Below are 12,848 nucleotides of genomic sequence, written 5' to 3'. Positions count from 1 at the left end.
AGTATCTATTTCTTCTTCAATGCTTTATAATTTTAATGTTGTACCTAAAAATATATCCTTGCCTACCTCATTCATAAAGGTAGTTCCTTACCTGTTTCTCTAATATATTTTACATATTAATGAAATATGCAGCAAATTGGCTAAACTCTTATTCAGCCTAAAACTTCGTGGATTCTCTTGAATTCTCTGTGTAGATAATCATATTGCCTATAGTTTTGACCATCTTTTCTTTGTGGCTCTTATTGATTTTTCTTGTCATATCTTCTAGTTATTAGGTTCTGTAGTATCATGTTGAATGGGGGTAGTGATAGCATCCTTGTTCTAAAGTTTTTAAAGAACTGCATCTCACATTCAACCATTAACCATGATATTTGCTGTGTGGTGTGGGTCGATATCCTTTTCCAAGGTAAGGAAGCTTTTGTTCCAGTTTGCTAATATTTTTAAACTTTTGTGAATGAGAATTGAATTTATAAAGTGGCTTTCTACATCTGTTGAGGTGATTATAATTTTTATTCTCAATATTTAATGGGAGAGCAACTTTAAGATATTTTCTAATGTTCAGCTATTCTTATAGTATTTGTGCTAAAGATGCTTTGGTTATCATCATTATTATTTTAAAAATTATTTTGCTGGATTTGATGTGCTAAAATTTTGTTTAAGGGTTTCACATCTGTGTTCATGAGTGAATGTGGCCTATAATTTTCTTTCCTTGTCCTGTCCTTATATGGTTTGGTTTCAAAGTTATAGTGGCTTTGTTGAATGAGTTGTGGGAATGGTTCCTTTTTTTTTCTCTTCTCTGGAAGAGTTTGCTATAAGATTGGATTGATAAAATTTGGTAGACTTTGCCTATAAAACTGTTTTGACATTGGGATTGTGTCAATTTTAACTACTCATTTAATTTTTAAAAATGATTATAAGACTGTTCAGTTTTTCTACTTATTAAATTGTATACAGATTAAAAATTTTTTGATTATATTGTATATGGAATTTTAAGTCCTACTTTTTTCCTTTAATATTATGGGCATTTCCCATGTCACTAAATATTCATCAAGAAGGTGACTTTTAAAGCATTTACTTTAGCAGTTGTTTTTTTATGGTTAACTTTATTTCTAGAATTTCTTAAGATTATATAGGTAGCATACATAAAGTAGCATAACTACAATGCTTGGCATATAGTAGACACACAATAATTTCTGTTAGACATTGCACTCAGAATTAACCAGGTATTGGAACTTTCCAGAGCAAAAAGCTAGAATTTCTTCATGCTTTACAGAGAGAGGGTAATGGTAATTCTACGAAAATTAACAAAGGGAGGGAGTCAGTTTCCTTTTTGTGAAAGGAAAAATAGCACATTCTTTTTAAATGATGACTTATCTTTAAAACACATCCTGCCTGAACTGATGAGCTCAGATTTCTAGGCCTGGGCAATTTTTGTTGAAAGACACTTCATAGAGATTTCCATAAGTACATATACAGGTGGCGGGTTCTTAGTTCTGGGGGAAGAGTAACCTGGGGAGGACATTTCCCCCCCTTTTATTGATTTCAGTTTAGTAATTTTTCATAGAACTGTTCTTTTTTAAAAAAAAATTATTTATTCATTTTTGGCTGTGCTGGGTCTTTGTTGCCACATGGGCTTCCTCTAGTTGTGGCTAGTAGGGGCTACTGTGTAGTTGTGGTGTGTGGGCTTCTCATTGCCGTGGCTCCTCTTGTTGTGGAGCACAGGCTCGGGGGTGCGTGGGCTTCAGCAGTTGCGATGTATGGGCTCAGTAGTTGCGGCTCACGGAGCTATTCTTGAGGCCACACGTGGGGCCAGCACCGCTGCTGAGAGTGCATTCTCAGAGAGGGGGCACATGGAGCTACAAAGACAGCTGCCCTCCCCTGGGTTTCTGCGAAGCCCGTGTCAGGTTGCAACTGCTGGACCCTTCCAGTGCTTGGCTTTTACAATATAGCAATTACATTTCTTAACAAAAAGAAAACACTCCTCCCGTTTTTAGATGTCTAAAAAAATTTCTTCCATACCTTCAAAATCAGTTAAGTGTCCAGAACTGCTGAAACCAGTGTCTTTCAGAGAAGAAGTCTCTGAAAACTCACACCAGGGTTCCTTATTGGAGCTGTGTGTAACCCATTTAGGTTGAAATCAGAAATATGGTCAGGCTTGTAAGTTCTCCTTTTAAAGAGCCCTGGCTGATAATCACGTATTCTTTCCGAAAAGCGCTTTATAAGCCATGTCTTGTGAGAGTTTTCTGTTTGATGCACATTTTGCAGCCCACTGCCAAAGAGGAGCCTAGTGGGCTGCCATCTATGGGGTCGCACAGAGTCGGACACGACTGAAGCAACTTAGCAGCAGCAGCAGCAGCAGCCCACAGGTGAGCTGAGTGGTCTTTCATGCTGTACCAAGAGCACACAAGACGGTACTGCCATGCCTTCTTATGAAGAACAATTTGACTTCTTTTGAAACATTCTTGTCCTGGTTAGTTTACAACATAATTCTTTAAGGCTATGTAGAATGATCTGCATATGTAAAAATCTAACCTTTTTCTTTTAAATTAACATTTTTTAAAAATCTAGGGGCATGGAAAAATTCCTTTTTCCTTTTTTATAAAATGGTACCTCTAATGTTTTCTTCTCTCTTTTTCTCCTCCAGAGTAGCAGTTTCTAAATTGTTAGTCATGGTGCTTCTTTGGTGTTGCATAACCCATGTCTTTATGGTACTCAGAGTTAGCCAATGGTTGAAATATTTCTTTGTGAAGTAGAAACAGAGAGGCGTAAAGCATTAGATGAGTCACTTAAAGTCATCCAAAGACAGTTTTCTCTGCATATTTTATTTTGTTTGGTTTTGTTTTCTCTTGATCCCCTGTTAATTAAACCCTTTCCTCCTCCTCTTGACTGTGCTGGAAAGTCCACTGGACCTGGGTGTATGACCCAGTTGTATGACCTTGAACAAGCTGTTTGACCTCTCAAAGTCTCAGTTTTCTAATCCGTAAAATCTAAGATCCCTCCTCCTCTGATGGCCAACTAATTTATGACAAAATTTGAACCCTTAAATCACAATGCTATAGGCCAGGAATATTACTGACGTTTGGGGATTTGACATAAAACCCCGATTTGCCTTTATGTAATCTGGCTCCATGAATATGCTGTGTGACATCTGTTAACCACAAACATGAAACTGACACATGCATTGTCATGACACTACGAGGCCGGTGTCAGCCTTAAATTCAGAAGACACTGTCAGCTTCACCCGGCCCAGCAGTCTCACTGTGCAGGCCCAGGCCACCTCTGGGCAGCTGTAGTAGTCGTTCCTCACCAGCACTTCCCAGCCTCTTGCACCCGAGGAGTGTTTGGTGATGCTGCTGGTTTTTAGGTCATGTGTGGCCTCACAGGTTATATCCCCCACATCCGGCCAGTACATGGGTGAGTCTCTGAAACACTATTTTCTGCTCACCTCTCAACTAATGTGAAGAGATTTGTGAACTTTCTTTTCTTTGCCCCCAAATTCTTGTCCTGGTTGAGTGGCTCGTCAGGGGCCCATCGTCTGAAAGGCCTGGCCCAGGGCTGGAAGCATCACGTGGCAGGGTCTCAGGTGGCACAGGACTGACTCCAGGTTTGTGATCAAGGCTGTTGGTCAGAGGGTTGTCGTGCTTGATTCTCTGGAGGTGAGTTGGGAGCCGCCCAGACTTGGAGCCCTGGGGCCCTCCCTTGGTGTGGCTGCTGTTCTGTGCTGTTTTCATTGTCATTTCCTCAGCACTGTCATCACCCCATCTTTTAAAAATTTTTTATTGGAGTGTGGTTGCTTTACAATGTTGTGTTAGTTTCTACTGTACAGCGAAGTGACTCAGTTATATGTATACATGTATCCCCTCTTTTTTGGGTTTCCTTTCCATTTAGGTCACACCAAGCACTGAGTTCCCTGTGCTATGCAGTAGGTGCTAGCGTCCCCTCTTCTAGGAGGCTGGAGTCCTAGAAGGCAGGACCAACACATGAAGATAAAAACACACTAGGCCACGTGGGCCAAGCGAAACTCAAACTTCAGGTGCCAAAGTGCACGAGGAGGAGTCTCGGGATCCCCTGGGACTGAAGCGGGGGCGCACTCCCGACCCACCTTGCTCGCCACATTTCCTTTGCTCACTGCCACGGGCAAACAGTGATGCTGGGCTTGGAGCAGGATCAAAGCTCATTCCTGGCTAACCTGCAGACGTGAGCAGGTAAACAAACGGGAGCCGTAAAGCAGAGGGAGACTGAAATGAAAGTTGGTCTCACTGTGATTAGCAGCTGGCTCCTTTCCAGATTCCACCTGCTCTATGTGGCGCTGTGGTGTCTCATTCCAAGTGTCTTCTCACAGCGTCTGACCCGGGGCCGTGGGTAACAATACCCTGGTGTTTGCCAAGGATAACAGTGTAAAGCGGCTCCAGCAGCAAGGCGGGGTGGGGCAGGGGGAGGGCAGCATGACATCAGAGCCAGTGGCCCCGGTGGGGGGAGCTGGGGGGACAGGGGCTGAGGCAGAGGCCACCATGGTGCTTGCTGACTCACTATACTTCTGGGAGGTTCCCCAACCCTCTCTGCTACATTCTCCTGCAATGAGTGAACCCACTTTAGTGCTTGGCATGTTGATGTGCCCGCTGGCATAGAAGGTAAAAGTGAGGTTGTGTTGAAACCACAGGCACCCCTCATTTTATGCCACAGATTTGTGTGAATCAGACTTTTGCAAGAGTCCTTCAATTGCCAAACCCAAGCTGCCCCCTTGGGGCTTCCCTGGTGGCTCAGTGGTAAAGAATCCGCCTGCCAGTGCAGGAGACACAGGTTCAATCCTTGGGTCGGGAAGATCCCCTGTATGAGGAATACTGGAGTGACCCACTCCAGTATTCTTGCCTGGGAAGCAGTATTCTTGCCTGGGAAATCCCCTAAACACAGGGGCCTGGCAGGCTATAGTCCTTGGGGTTGCAAAAAGTCAGACATGACTTAGCGACTAAACAACAACAAGCCACCTCCTCTGTGGGGGCAGCAGGTAGGCTAGAGAGTGTGTTAGGTGATAGAAACAGTAATGGATCAGGAGATATTTAAACTTTAAGCTCTGTCCTGAGTCTCACTCTGCTTATCACTGAAAAGAAGAGGCACTGTTGGACTGGATGATTTCTTAAAATCTTTCCCAGCTTAGGTCTGTTTTTGTGTCCAGTTTGGAGCACAGCCCTGATTGCTGCCACCCAGTGTTGGGACTGGAGGCTTAGAAAAGACCACACATACCTGCCCCCGCCTTCCCTCCCCAGCCCCGCTGGGCTCTGCTGCATCTCTCCTAGCTGGAAAAAGACTGGGGCTTGGCCACTGGGATGTACAGGTGTTGCTGGGCAGGGATGTTAGGGTCAGTTCCCATAAACTTAAACACCCTCATCAGATTAGGTGTCTGGATTCTGGAGAATAAGGTCCAGGAAGCGAACACATGGAGACTGCAGGATGGGGCAAGAATGCCCTGGGCTTTGATTGTGAAAGTGTGGGTCACTCAGTTGTGTCCAACTCTTTGTGACCCCATGGACTGTAGCCCACCAGGCTTCTCTGTCCATGGAATTCTCCAGGCAAGAATCCTGGAGTGGGTTACCACTCCTTTCTCCAGGGGATCTTCTTGACCCAGGGATTGAACCCGGGTCTCCCAAATTACAGGCAGATTCTTTCCAGTGTACCTGACCACCAAATGCAAATGTCACTTCCTAGAAACCTGAAAACTAACCTTTCATAATGTTAAGAAACCATTTGGGGTATTGATAATAACTGGAAAAAGATCTGCTTAAGAAGGATGAATCTTCTCTATGGCGTTTATTGAAGTGGGTACTGCTGGGGTATGGCATGGCGTGATGGGATGCTGTTTATTTCTTCTCTGGAGGTGAAGAGACAGACTTCCTTTTTCAGTGGAGTGGAGGCAGGGGAGGCAGGAAGGTGGAATAAAGTATTGATGGAGTTGGACTCCCGGTGGACTGTTTGCCTGCCCCTTGCTGAGTTTCCGTGCAATTCAGGAGATGGGCCTCCAGAATCAGGAAGCCATGCTCACTGCTCTGTAAGTGTGAGCAACCTTGGTCCTTTCTGTCATGAAGAAATGTCATTCAGGTCTGTATGGTAAAGCAATGTGGACTCTGGGTAAGGGCCGTTTAGGGGGCTTGGAAGTTACCTCATTGTTTCTCCCAACTTGCTGTGTGGTTCAAGGCAGCTGCTTAACTTCTCTGGGGTTTGGGTACCTGTAAAAAAGGAAATAAGAATGTTGGACTCTCCCTAGAGGCCTGGAAAGAATGTCAAATAAGATTCTTTTGATGCTTTATAAATATAATATTTTTAATATGAGGCTTCCAGTGAGGACTATAGGATTAACAGGTGCTTCCCTGGTGGGCCATCGGTAAAGAATCCACCTGCAATGCAAGAGACTCAGGCTTGATCCTTGGATTGGGAAGCTTCCCTGGAGGAGGAAATGCAACCCACTCCAATATTCTTGCCTGGAGAATCCTATGGACAGAGGAGCTTGGTGGGCTACAATCCACAGGGTCGCAAAAGAGTTTTACACGACTTAGCGACTAAACAGCAACAGAGGATTAACAGCGTTCGAAGCTCGGGTCTTGGGTGCCCGTCACACGGCCTGGTGCAGCGTCCTTCCCTTGAATGGCAGGAAGACGGAAGCGCTTCTCGCCCGTCTGTTACCTTCCGCCGAGTGTGAATGTCACGCTGGCGTTTGTGCTGGGCCCGGGTGGGGTACGTGCTCACCTGAGCAAACACAGACCCAGGTTCCTGACCAGCGGTGCACGTCGCTTAATGAATGGCCTTCAGGTGCAGCATCTTTGCCGTTAGCGTTTTGGCTCGGCAGCCATCTTGTCTGCTGCGCTCCTGCCTTGTATCCTCCGTGGCACCTCACCCGGGGCCGTGAACAGCTACAGATGCTCAGCGATGGCTGATTGACTAACGGCACAGTCTGAGCGGTTAACCCTTGAATTTCCTGATGGTTCTTAGTGTGCAGAATCTGAAACTAGGGGGCTATCACTCATCCCTGGACCTAAGATTAGAACCGTCTCTCCGCAGCATCTCTTGCCTTGTGTTGTTTTAGTTACTGCTAAGTGTGGCTGGCATTTTTCAAATATCCTGTCTGAACTGGGGCATGAAATACTCAAGGTGGAGCACGTTATTACTGCTGCTTCCACGCTGGCAGACAGCTTGGTCCCGTCTGTGTGTTTATCCTTGGAGAGCCTTTCTTTCCTCCTTGTAATTACACACCTAAATGCACTGGGATCAATATTGTAAGGCGTCCAGGAGACCACCACCTCCCAAAGCAACCAACTGAAGAGAAGACCAACGGCTGCCGAGTTTGATTACTTGTTATAATTTTGCTCTGAATACATTTTATGTCCCTGTTGACTTTTTTTTTTTTTTCTGGCCACACTGCAAGGCTTGTGAGATCTTAGTTCTCCAACCAGGGATTGAACCCATATCCTCTGTACTGGAAGGCAGAGTCTTAACGTCTGGACCCCTGGGGAAGTCCCTCTTCTTGTTGACTTAAGAGACATCTGTCTGTGCTTCAGTTTTTCATTTCTTTTCCAGGTAGAGTCTCCAGTGAGGGGATGGTTTCCTAAAGGGGCCTCTCAAGAGTCTTACTCTGGAGGCACAGGGGAGTTTTTAGAAGGATGGAAGACAGATGTTCATTTCATGTACACATGTACCACCCACAACAGATATCTCAGCCAGTGTTTAGGATTTAGTCAGAGAGCTTCATCCCCGTGAGTTCATGTATATGTGTGTGACAGTATTCAGAACCATACCTCTCACAAAATAAAAACTGTTTAAGTATTCATTGTTCTTCTTATTAATATTATTGTCATCTTTTACTTCTGGTCAGCATTTCATGGTGGGCAGCAGAGGGGAGTGTCACGATAAAGTGAAAATGAAAGTTAGTCACTCAGTCACATCCAACTCTTTGTGACCCCATGGACTGCAGCCCACCAGGCTCCTCTGTCCATGGAATTCTTTGGGCAATAAGAGGACTTCAAAAGTCTGTCTCAGGGACTTCCCTGGTAGTCCAGTGATTAAGACTCCACGTTCCCAATGCAGGGGGACCCAGGTTCGATCCCTGATCAGGGAATTAGATCCCACATGCCGCAGCTAGAGATCCTGCATGCTGCAATGAATATTGAAGATCCCTCATGCTGAAACTAAGACCTGGCACAGCCAAATAAATAAATTAATAATAATAAAAGAAGTCCTGCTTCAGACTAACTAGCGTCTACTTCTGTAGCCCGAGGATGGGAGGAGAATTGTGATGGCAGGGGGATCCCACCTTAGTAGTGATGTGTGGATTTAGCTTGTGCCCTCTGGCATATGCTCACACTTCTGACCTGTGCATTTCCCTGATCCATTGCACTTCTTTATGATCGGGTCATGTCTCCAGTTGCTTCTGAGAGAAGGTGCAAATGCGTGTATCTGAAGTTCCGCCTCCGTCACACTCGCTGCCTCAGCTCTGGCTGGGTTCTGGCATTTTAGTGCTCCCTCCTTGCTCTCCAGGCACATCAGAGGCATGAGTGATGAACTGACACGCTCTAGTGAGCGAATGGCTCTCAGAGTATACATGGGGGCCTTTGCAGAGAGGCTTGCCGATACACCTCACAAACGCTGCTTGAGTCCTTAGCACACACTGGGCTCTGGGATAGGACTGGGGACAGGAAGCTGAGAGGCAGACCCTGCTGCTGATTTCATCCCCACCCTGCCCTCAGGAGCTCGGGCTGTTTGGTCCGGGAGCCACAGATTTCCCAGACCCTTTGGGAGAGAGGTGACTTGTAAGACCCATTTCCTTAAAAAATTGTAATTGTGGTGGAGGACTGTCTTTCTAGAGTCAAGCATTGGTCATTTGATGTCTGGGTGATACCAAAACATTCATCTGGAAGAAGGAGAAGCACAGTTAGTTAGCAGATGGCACGACGCTAAATAACTGGTTGGCCGGCTTGAATGAGCTGACTAGTTCTTTTGTCATCTTGTAGCCATGGTCTGTGTGCGTCTGCCTAGCTTTCTTATGCTGAGGCTTTTCCCTCGGGATCATCATCAGTTTTTTTCCAGTATTTAGATGATTAGACTCACAGATGGCAGCTTCTACGTTATTGTGCCACTGATTAAAGAATTGTTAAGGCAGATTTATTTCTCTAAATACAAACATATGCAATACTAAGATTTGGCCCAAACTTTGCCAGACACAATAGTGCATTGTTTCTCTCTTCAAGATGTATTTCATTATATCCTTGTGTTATAAAACAGCAGTGCCTGGTGTTTATATTATGGTGTCTATCTCTAGAGAGCTCTCAGCTCTTGCTGTGCTTATTCTCTCAGTCATTTCTGACTGCATCCCTATGGGCTGAAGCCCAGCAGGCTCCTCTGTCCATGGGGATTCTCCAGGCAAGAAGACAGGCGTGGGTTGCCATGTGCTCCTCCAGGGGATCTTTCCATCCCAGGGATCGAACCCAGGTCTCCCACATTGCAGGTGTATTCTTTACTGTCTGAGCCACCAGGGAAGCCCAAGGATACTGGAGTAGGTAGCCTATCCCTTCAACAGGGGATCTTCCTGACCCAGGAATCAAACTGGGGTCTCCTGCACTGCAGGCAGATTCTTTACCAGCTGAGTTTCCAGGGGAGCTCTCTCAGCTCTTGACCACAGCTTTAAACAGATACTAGGTTCCAGTTTTGTTTTTTTGTTTTCTTTTCTTTTCCTTTCTTCTTTGGTCACCAACATTCTTAGATGTGCAAATGTAGGCAAAGCGCTGCATTGCATGTAGTGGATGCTCGCTAATTCTGATTAGTGTCTTTTTCAATAATCTAACAAATGTGTTAGTGTCAAATATGCATGTTCCTTGCCCCATGTGACTGCATCTTTTTAAATTTCAGGGCCGGTAGAGAAACTGGATTCATTGTAATCCTTTCCCTGTGTCCTGTTAAAGTTTTATTTAATGGAAATTACTGGTCTTGGGTCTCATGCCATCTGGTTTCAAAATATTGTTCTTTAAAAAATTAAAAGCACTGTCATTATTAACAGAAATGATTTTGTATGAAAAAAATCATCGCCACAAAAAGTTCATTCTCTGGGAGCATGTGTTGCTTCTTTATCACGGGGTGCCTTTAATGCTTCTTGAAAGTTACAGCCTGGGCATTGGAAAGAGCACTGGAGAGTAGAGGGCTGGTGTATGGATGGGGTCAAGGTACATCCTTGCGACCCTCTCTCTATGCAACAGTCTCTGAGAGAAATTTACTTTTTGAAATCTCCTTTCTTAGATTGGCTTGTTCAAGAAATCTCAACTGTAGTTACCTGTAAACTTGTGCATATGTGATTGGTGTGCTCATCTACCATGATGGCTCAGGCGGTTAAGAATCTGCCTGCCAATGCAGGAGACAAGAGTTCAATTCCTGGGTAGGAAAGATCCCCTGGGGAAGGAAATAGCAACCCCCTCCAGCATTCTTGCCTGGGAAATCCCATGGACAGAGGAACCTGGAGGATTGTAGTTCATGGGGTCACAAAAGAGTTTGACACAACTTAGTGACTAAATAACAACAAAGAACAGATACTGCTGGTGGCTTTTAAGTATCATGGAAATGGGGAAAAAGTGATAAAGAGGCAGTAATTCCAAGTGAGTTTCAAATTCCAAGAACTTGACAAATTCCGAGGAGTTCTTAAATTGAGGCTTTCAGGTAAGAGTACATAGTTTGATCACTTAAGTGTTTCAGAGTGAGAAGTATTCGTGACTTGGAAATTTTTAGGGAACTTCAAGAATGAGTTCAGGAGAGTTGGGGATTTATGCTGGTTGTCTCCGTATTGGAGGGCCTTTCTTATATCTAAGCTTTATTGTTGCTTAACAAAGATTTGAAAGCTCATCCTCGCCATTGTGAAGATTCTTAAAGAGTGACAGTAAAGGCAGAACTTCAGCCCAGTGAGAGGGGATGAGAGCATGTTCCTTTGCGTGCTCCTCCTATTTCATAATGTGGGCCATCCATGAAGCCATGTTTCCAGTGCCCTGCTGGGACCACTGTTTGAGTTGAGGTGTGGAAGTCAGCACACAGAAGTCAGAGCCCAGGAGGATTTGATCTGACCCCTGAACTGGTCCGGGCCTTCTGTCCGGGTATTTCCTAGTCCTCCAGCCTCTGAATTTTTAACTCTTTTGTAAACACCATGTTTGTAAGTCTGTTTGTGTCAGAGTTAACACTAGAGTGACCAAGCATCTGGTTTGCCTGGGACTGAGAGTTTGCCTGGGACACAGGGCTTTCAGTGCTAAAACTGGGAGTACTCAGTCACTTTAGCTGTGTCTGACTCTGTGCGACCCCATGGACTATAGCCCACCAGGCTCCTCCATTCATGGGGTTCTCCAAGCAAGAATACTGGAGTGGGTTGCCATTTCTTCTCCAGGAAATCTTCCCAACCCAGGGGTCAAACCCACGTCTCTTATGCATCCTGCATTGGCAGGTGGGTTCTTTACCACTAGCGCTACCTGGGAAGCCCTAAAACTGGGAGAGTTCTGAGCAAACTGAGACTATCAGTCGCCCAGTCAACACCTGCCTTGCACACCTGGTACACGTGAGCCATAGCTGTGTGTCTATCTGTAGGGTTGAACAGTGACCTGCCAACAAACATCTGTCCCCTGGAGCCTCAGGTGACCTTATTGGGAATAAGGGTCTTTGCAGACGTAATTAAGGTAAGAATCTTAAGATCATCGTGTATCAATGTGGGCCCTAAATGCAGTCAATGATGAGTGTTCTTTACAAGAGACAGAAAAGGAAATGCATAGAGACAGGGAGAAGGCCATGTGGAGATGAAGGCAGAGACTGGAGTGATGTGTCTGGAAGTTACCGAACACCCAGGATTGTCAACAGCCACCAGCAGTAGAAGAGAGGCACGGGACCGTCTTGTTTGGAGTCCTCAGAGGGATCCAACACCTTGCTTTCAGACCTCTGGACCCCACCACTGTGAAAGAATGCACATGTTTTAAGCCAACAAGTAAGTGGTGATTTGTTATGGTCGCCCTAGGAATCTAATACAATGTGGGAAGTGAGTTTGGGTCTCTTACTGTGGAAAGCAAAGCTTGGGGTGGGGAGGATGGTTTCAGACGTCGGCAGTCTAGCCTCATTGCTCCACATGGGGCAGCCTGTCTGTGGCTGTTGTCTGCGTGGCTGTTTGGTGGGGCCTCCTGTTCAGTGGTGTCTGACTGCATTCCTCAGTGCCTGGGGATCCAAGGGGCACCCTAGGGGCTGTGTTGTAGGAGTGTGCCAGCAAAGGCGGAGCCTTTGTGGAATCTGTGGGCTCCAGATTCCTGGCCTCTTGAGCCAAAGCAACTCTGTCTTAGAGGAGCTGTTTTTAGATTTTGTTTGGTGTGGGGAGGTACTCTCTACCACTTAAGAAAATAAAAGAAAAAGAATGAAATCTCTCCAGGTTGCACCCTCTCTCTCCTTTCTCTTCAAATGCCTTTCTCGACCCTTTTCCAGGCAAGACCCTTTAAGGTGCTGTATCCTACAGCCCCACGGAGCCCATGATCCAGAGGTGGAGGGAGTGCTTGATGCAGAGTCTCCTGATGAGCCCCCAGTGCTTCAGATAAAATCCCATGGAGTGACTGTCCCCCCATCCTCCTGTCATGACCAATAGCCTGCAAGTGTTCCCATGCAAGGCTGATGTCTCCTGCTTACTGATGGCCTGTGTCAAAGTGCAGAGGGTAGAAAGTTGGAAGGAGGTGGGGTTGTTGTTCAGGCACTCAGTCGTGTTCAATTCTTTGAGACCCCATAGACTGCAGCATGCCAGACTTTGCTGCCCTTTACCATCTCCTGGAACTTGCTCAAACTCATGTCCATTGAGGGGGTGGGGA

At 45.7% G+C, this 12,848-nt stretch overlaps 1 protein-coding gene and 1 long non-coding RNA gene across 2 annotated transcripts in view; one reads left to right on the top strand and one right to left on the bottom strand.

Annotated features, from left to right (window-relative positions):
- KIF26B (kinesin family member 26B) overlaps positions 1-12,848 on the top strand; it is a 525,171-nt gene that overhangs the window by 105,754 nt on the left and 406,569 nt on the right. The window lies entirely within an intron of this gene.
- Positions 5,801-7,056, bottom strand: LOC112441826 (uncharacterized). The gene is made up of 3 exons (XR_003029716.2): positions 6,739-7,056; positions 6,155-6,221; positions 5,801-6,069 (listed from the first exon to the last, which is right to left on the bottom strand). It is a non-coding gene; the product is annotated as an uncharacterized lncRNA (long non-coding RNA).

The sequence above is a fragment of the Bos taurus genome, chromosome 16, assembly GCF_002263795.3.
Source record: "Bos taurus isolate L1 Dominette 01449 registration number 42190680 breed Hereford chromosome 16, ARS-UCD2.0, whole genome shotgun sequence".
NCBI classification, from domain to species: Eukaryota; Metazoa; Chordata; class Mammalia; order Artiodactyla; family Bovidae; genus Bos; species Bos taurus.
The sequence above is the reverse complement of the archived record's forward strand: the minus strand, read 5'-3'. Positions and strand labels throughout refer to the sequence as shown.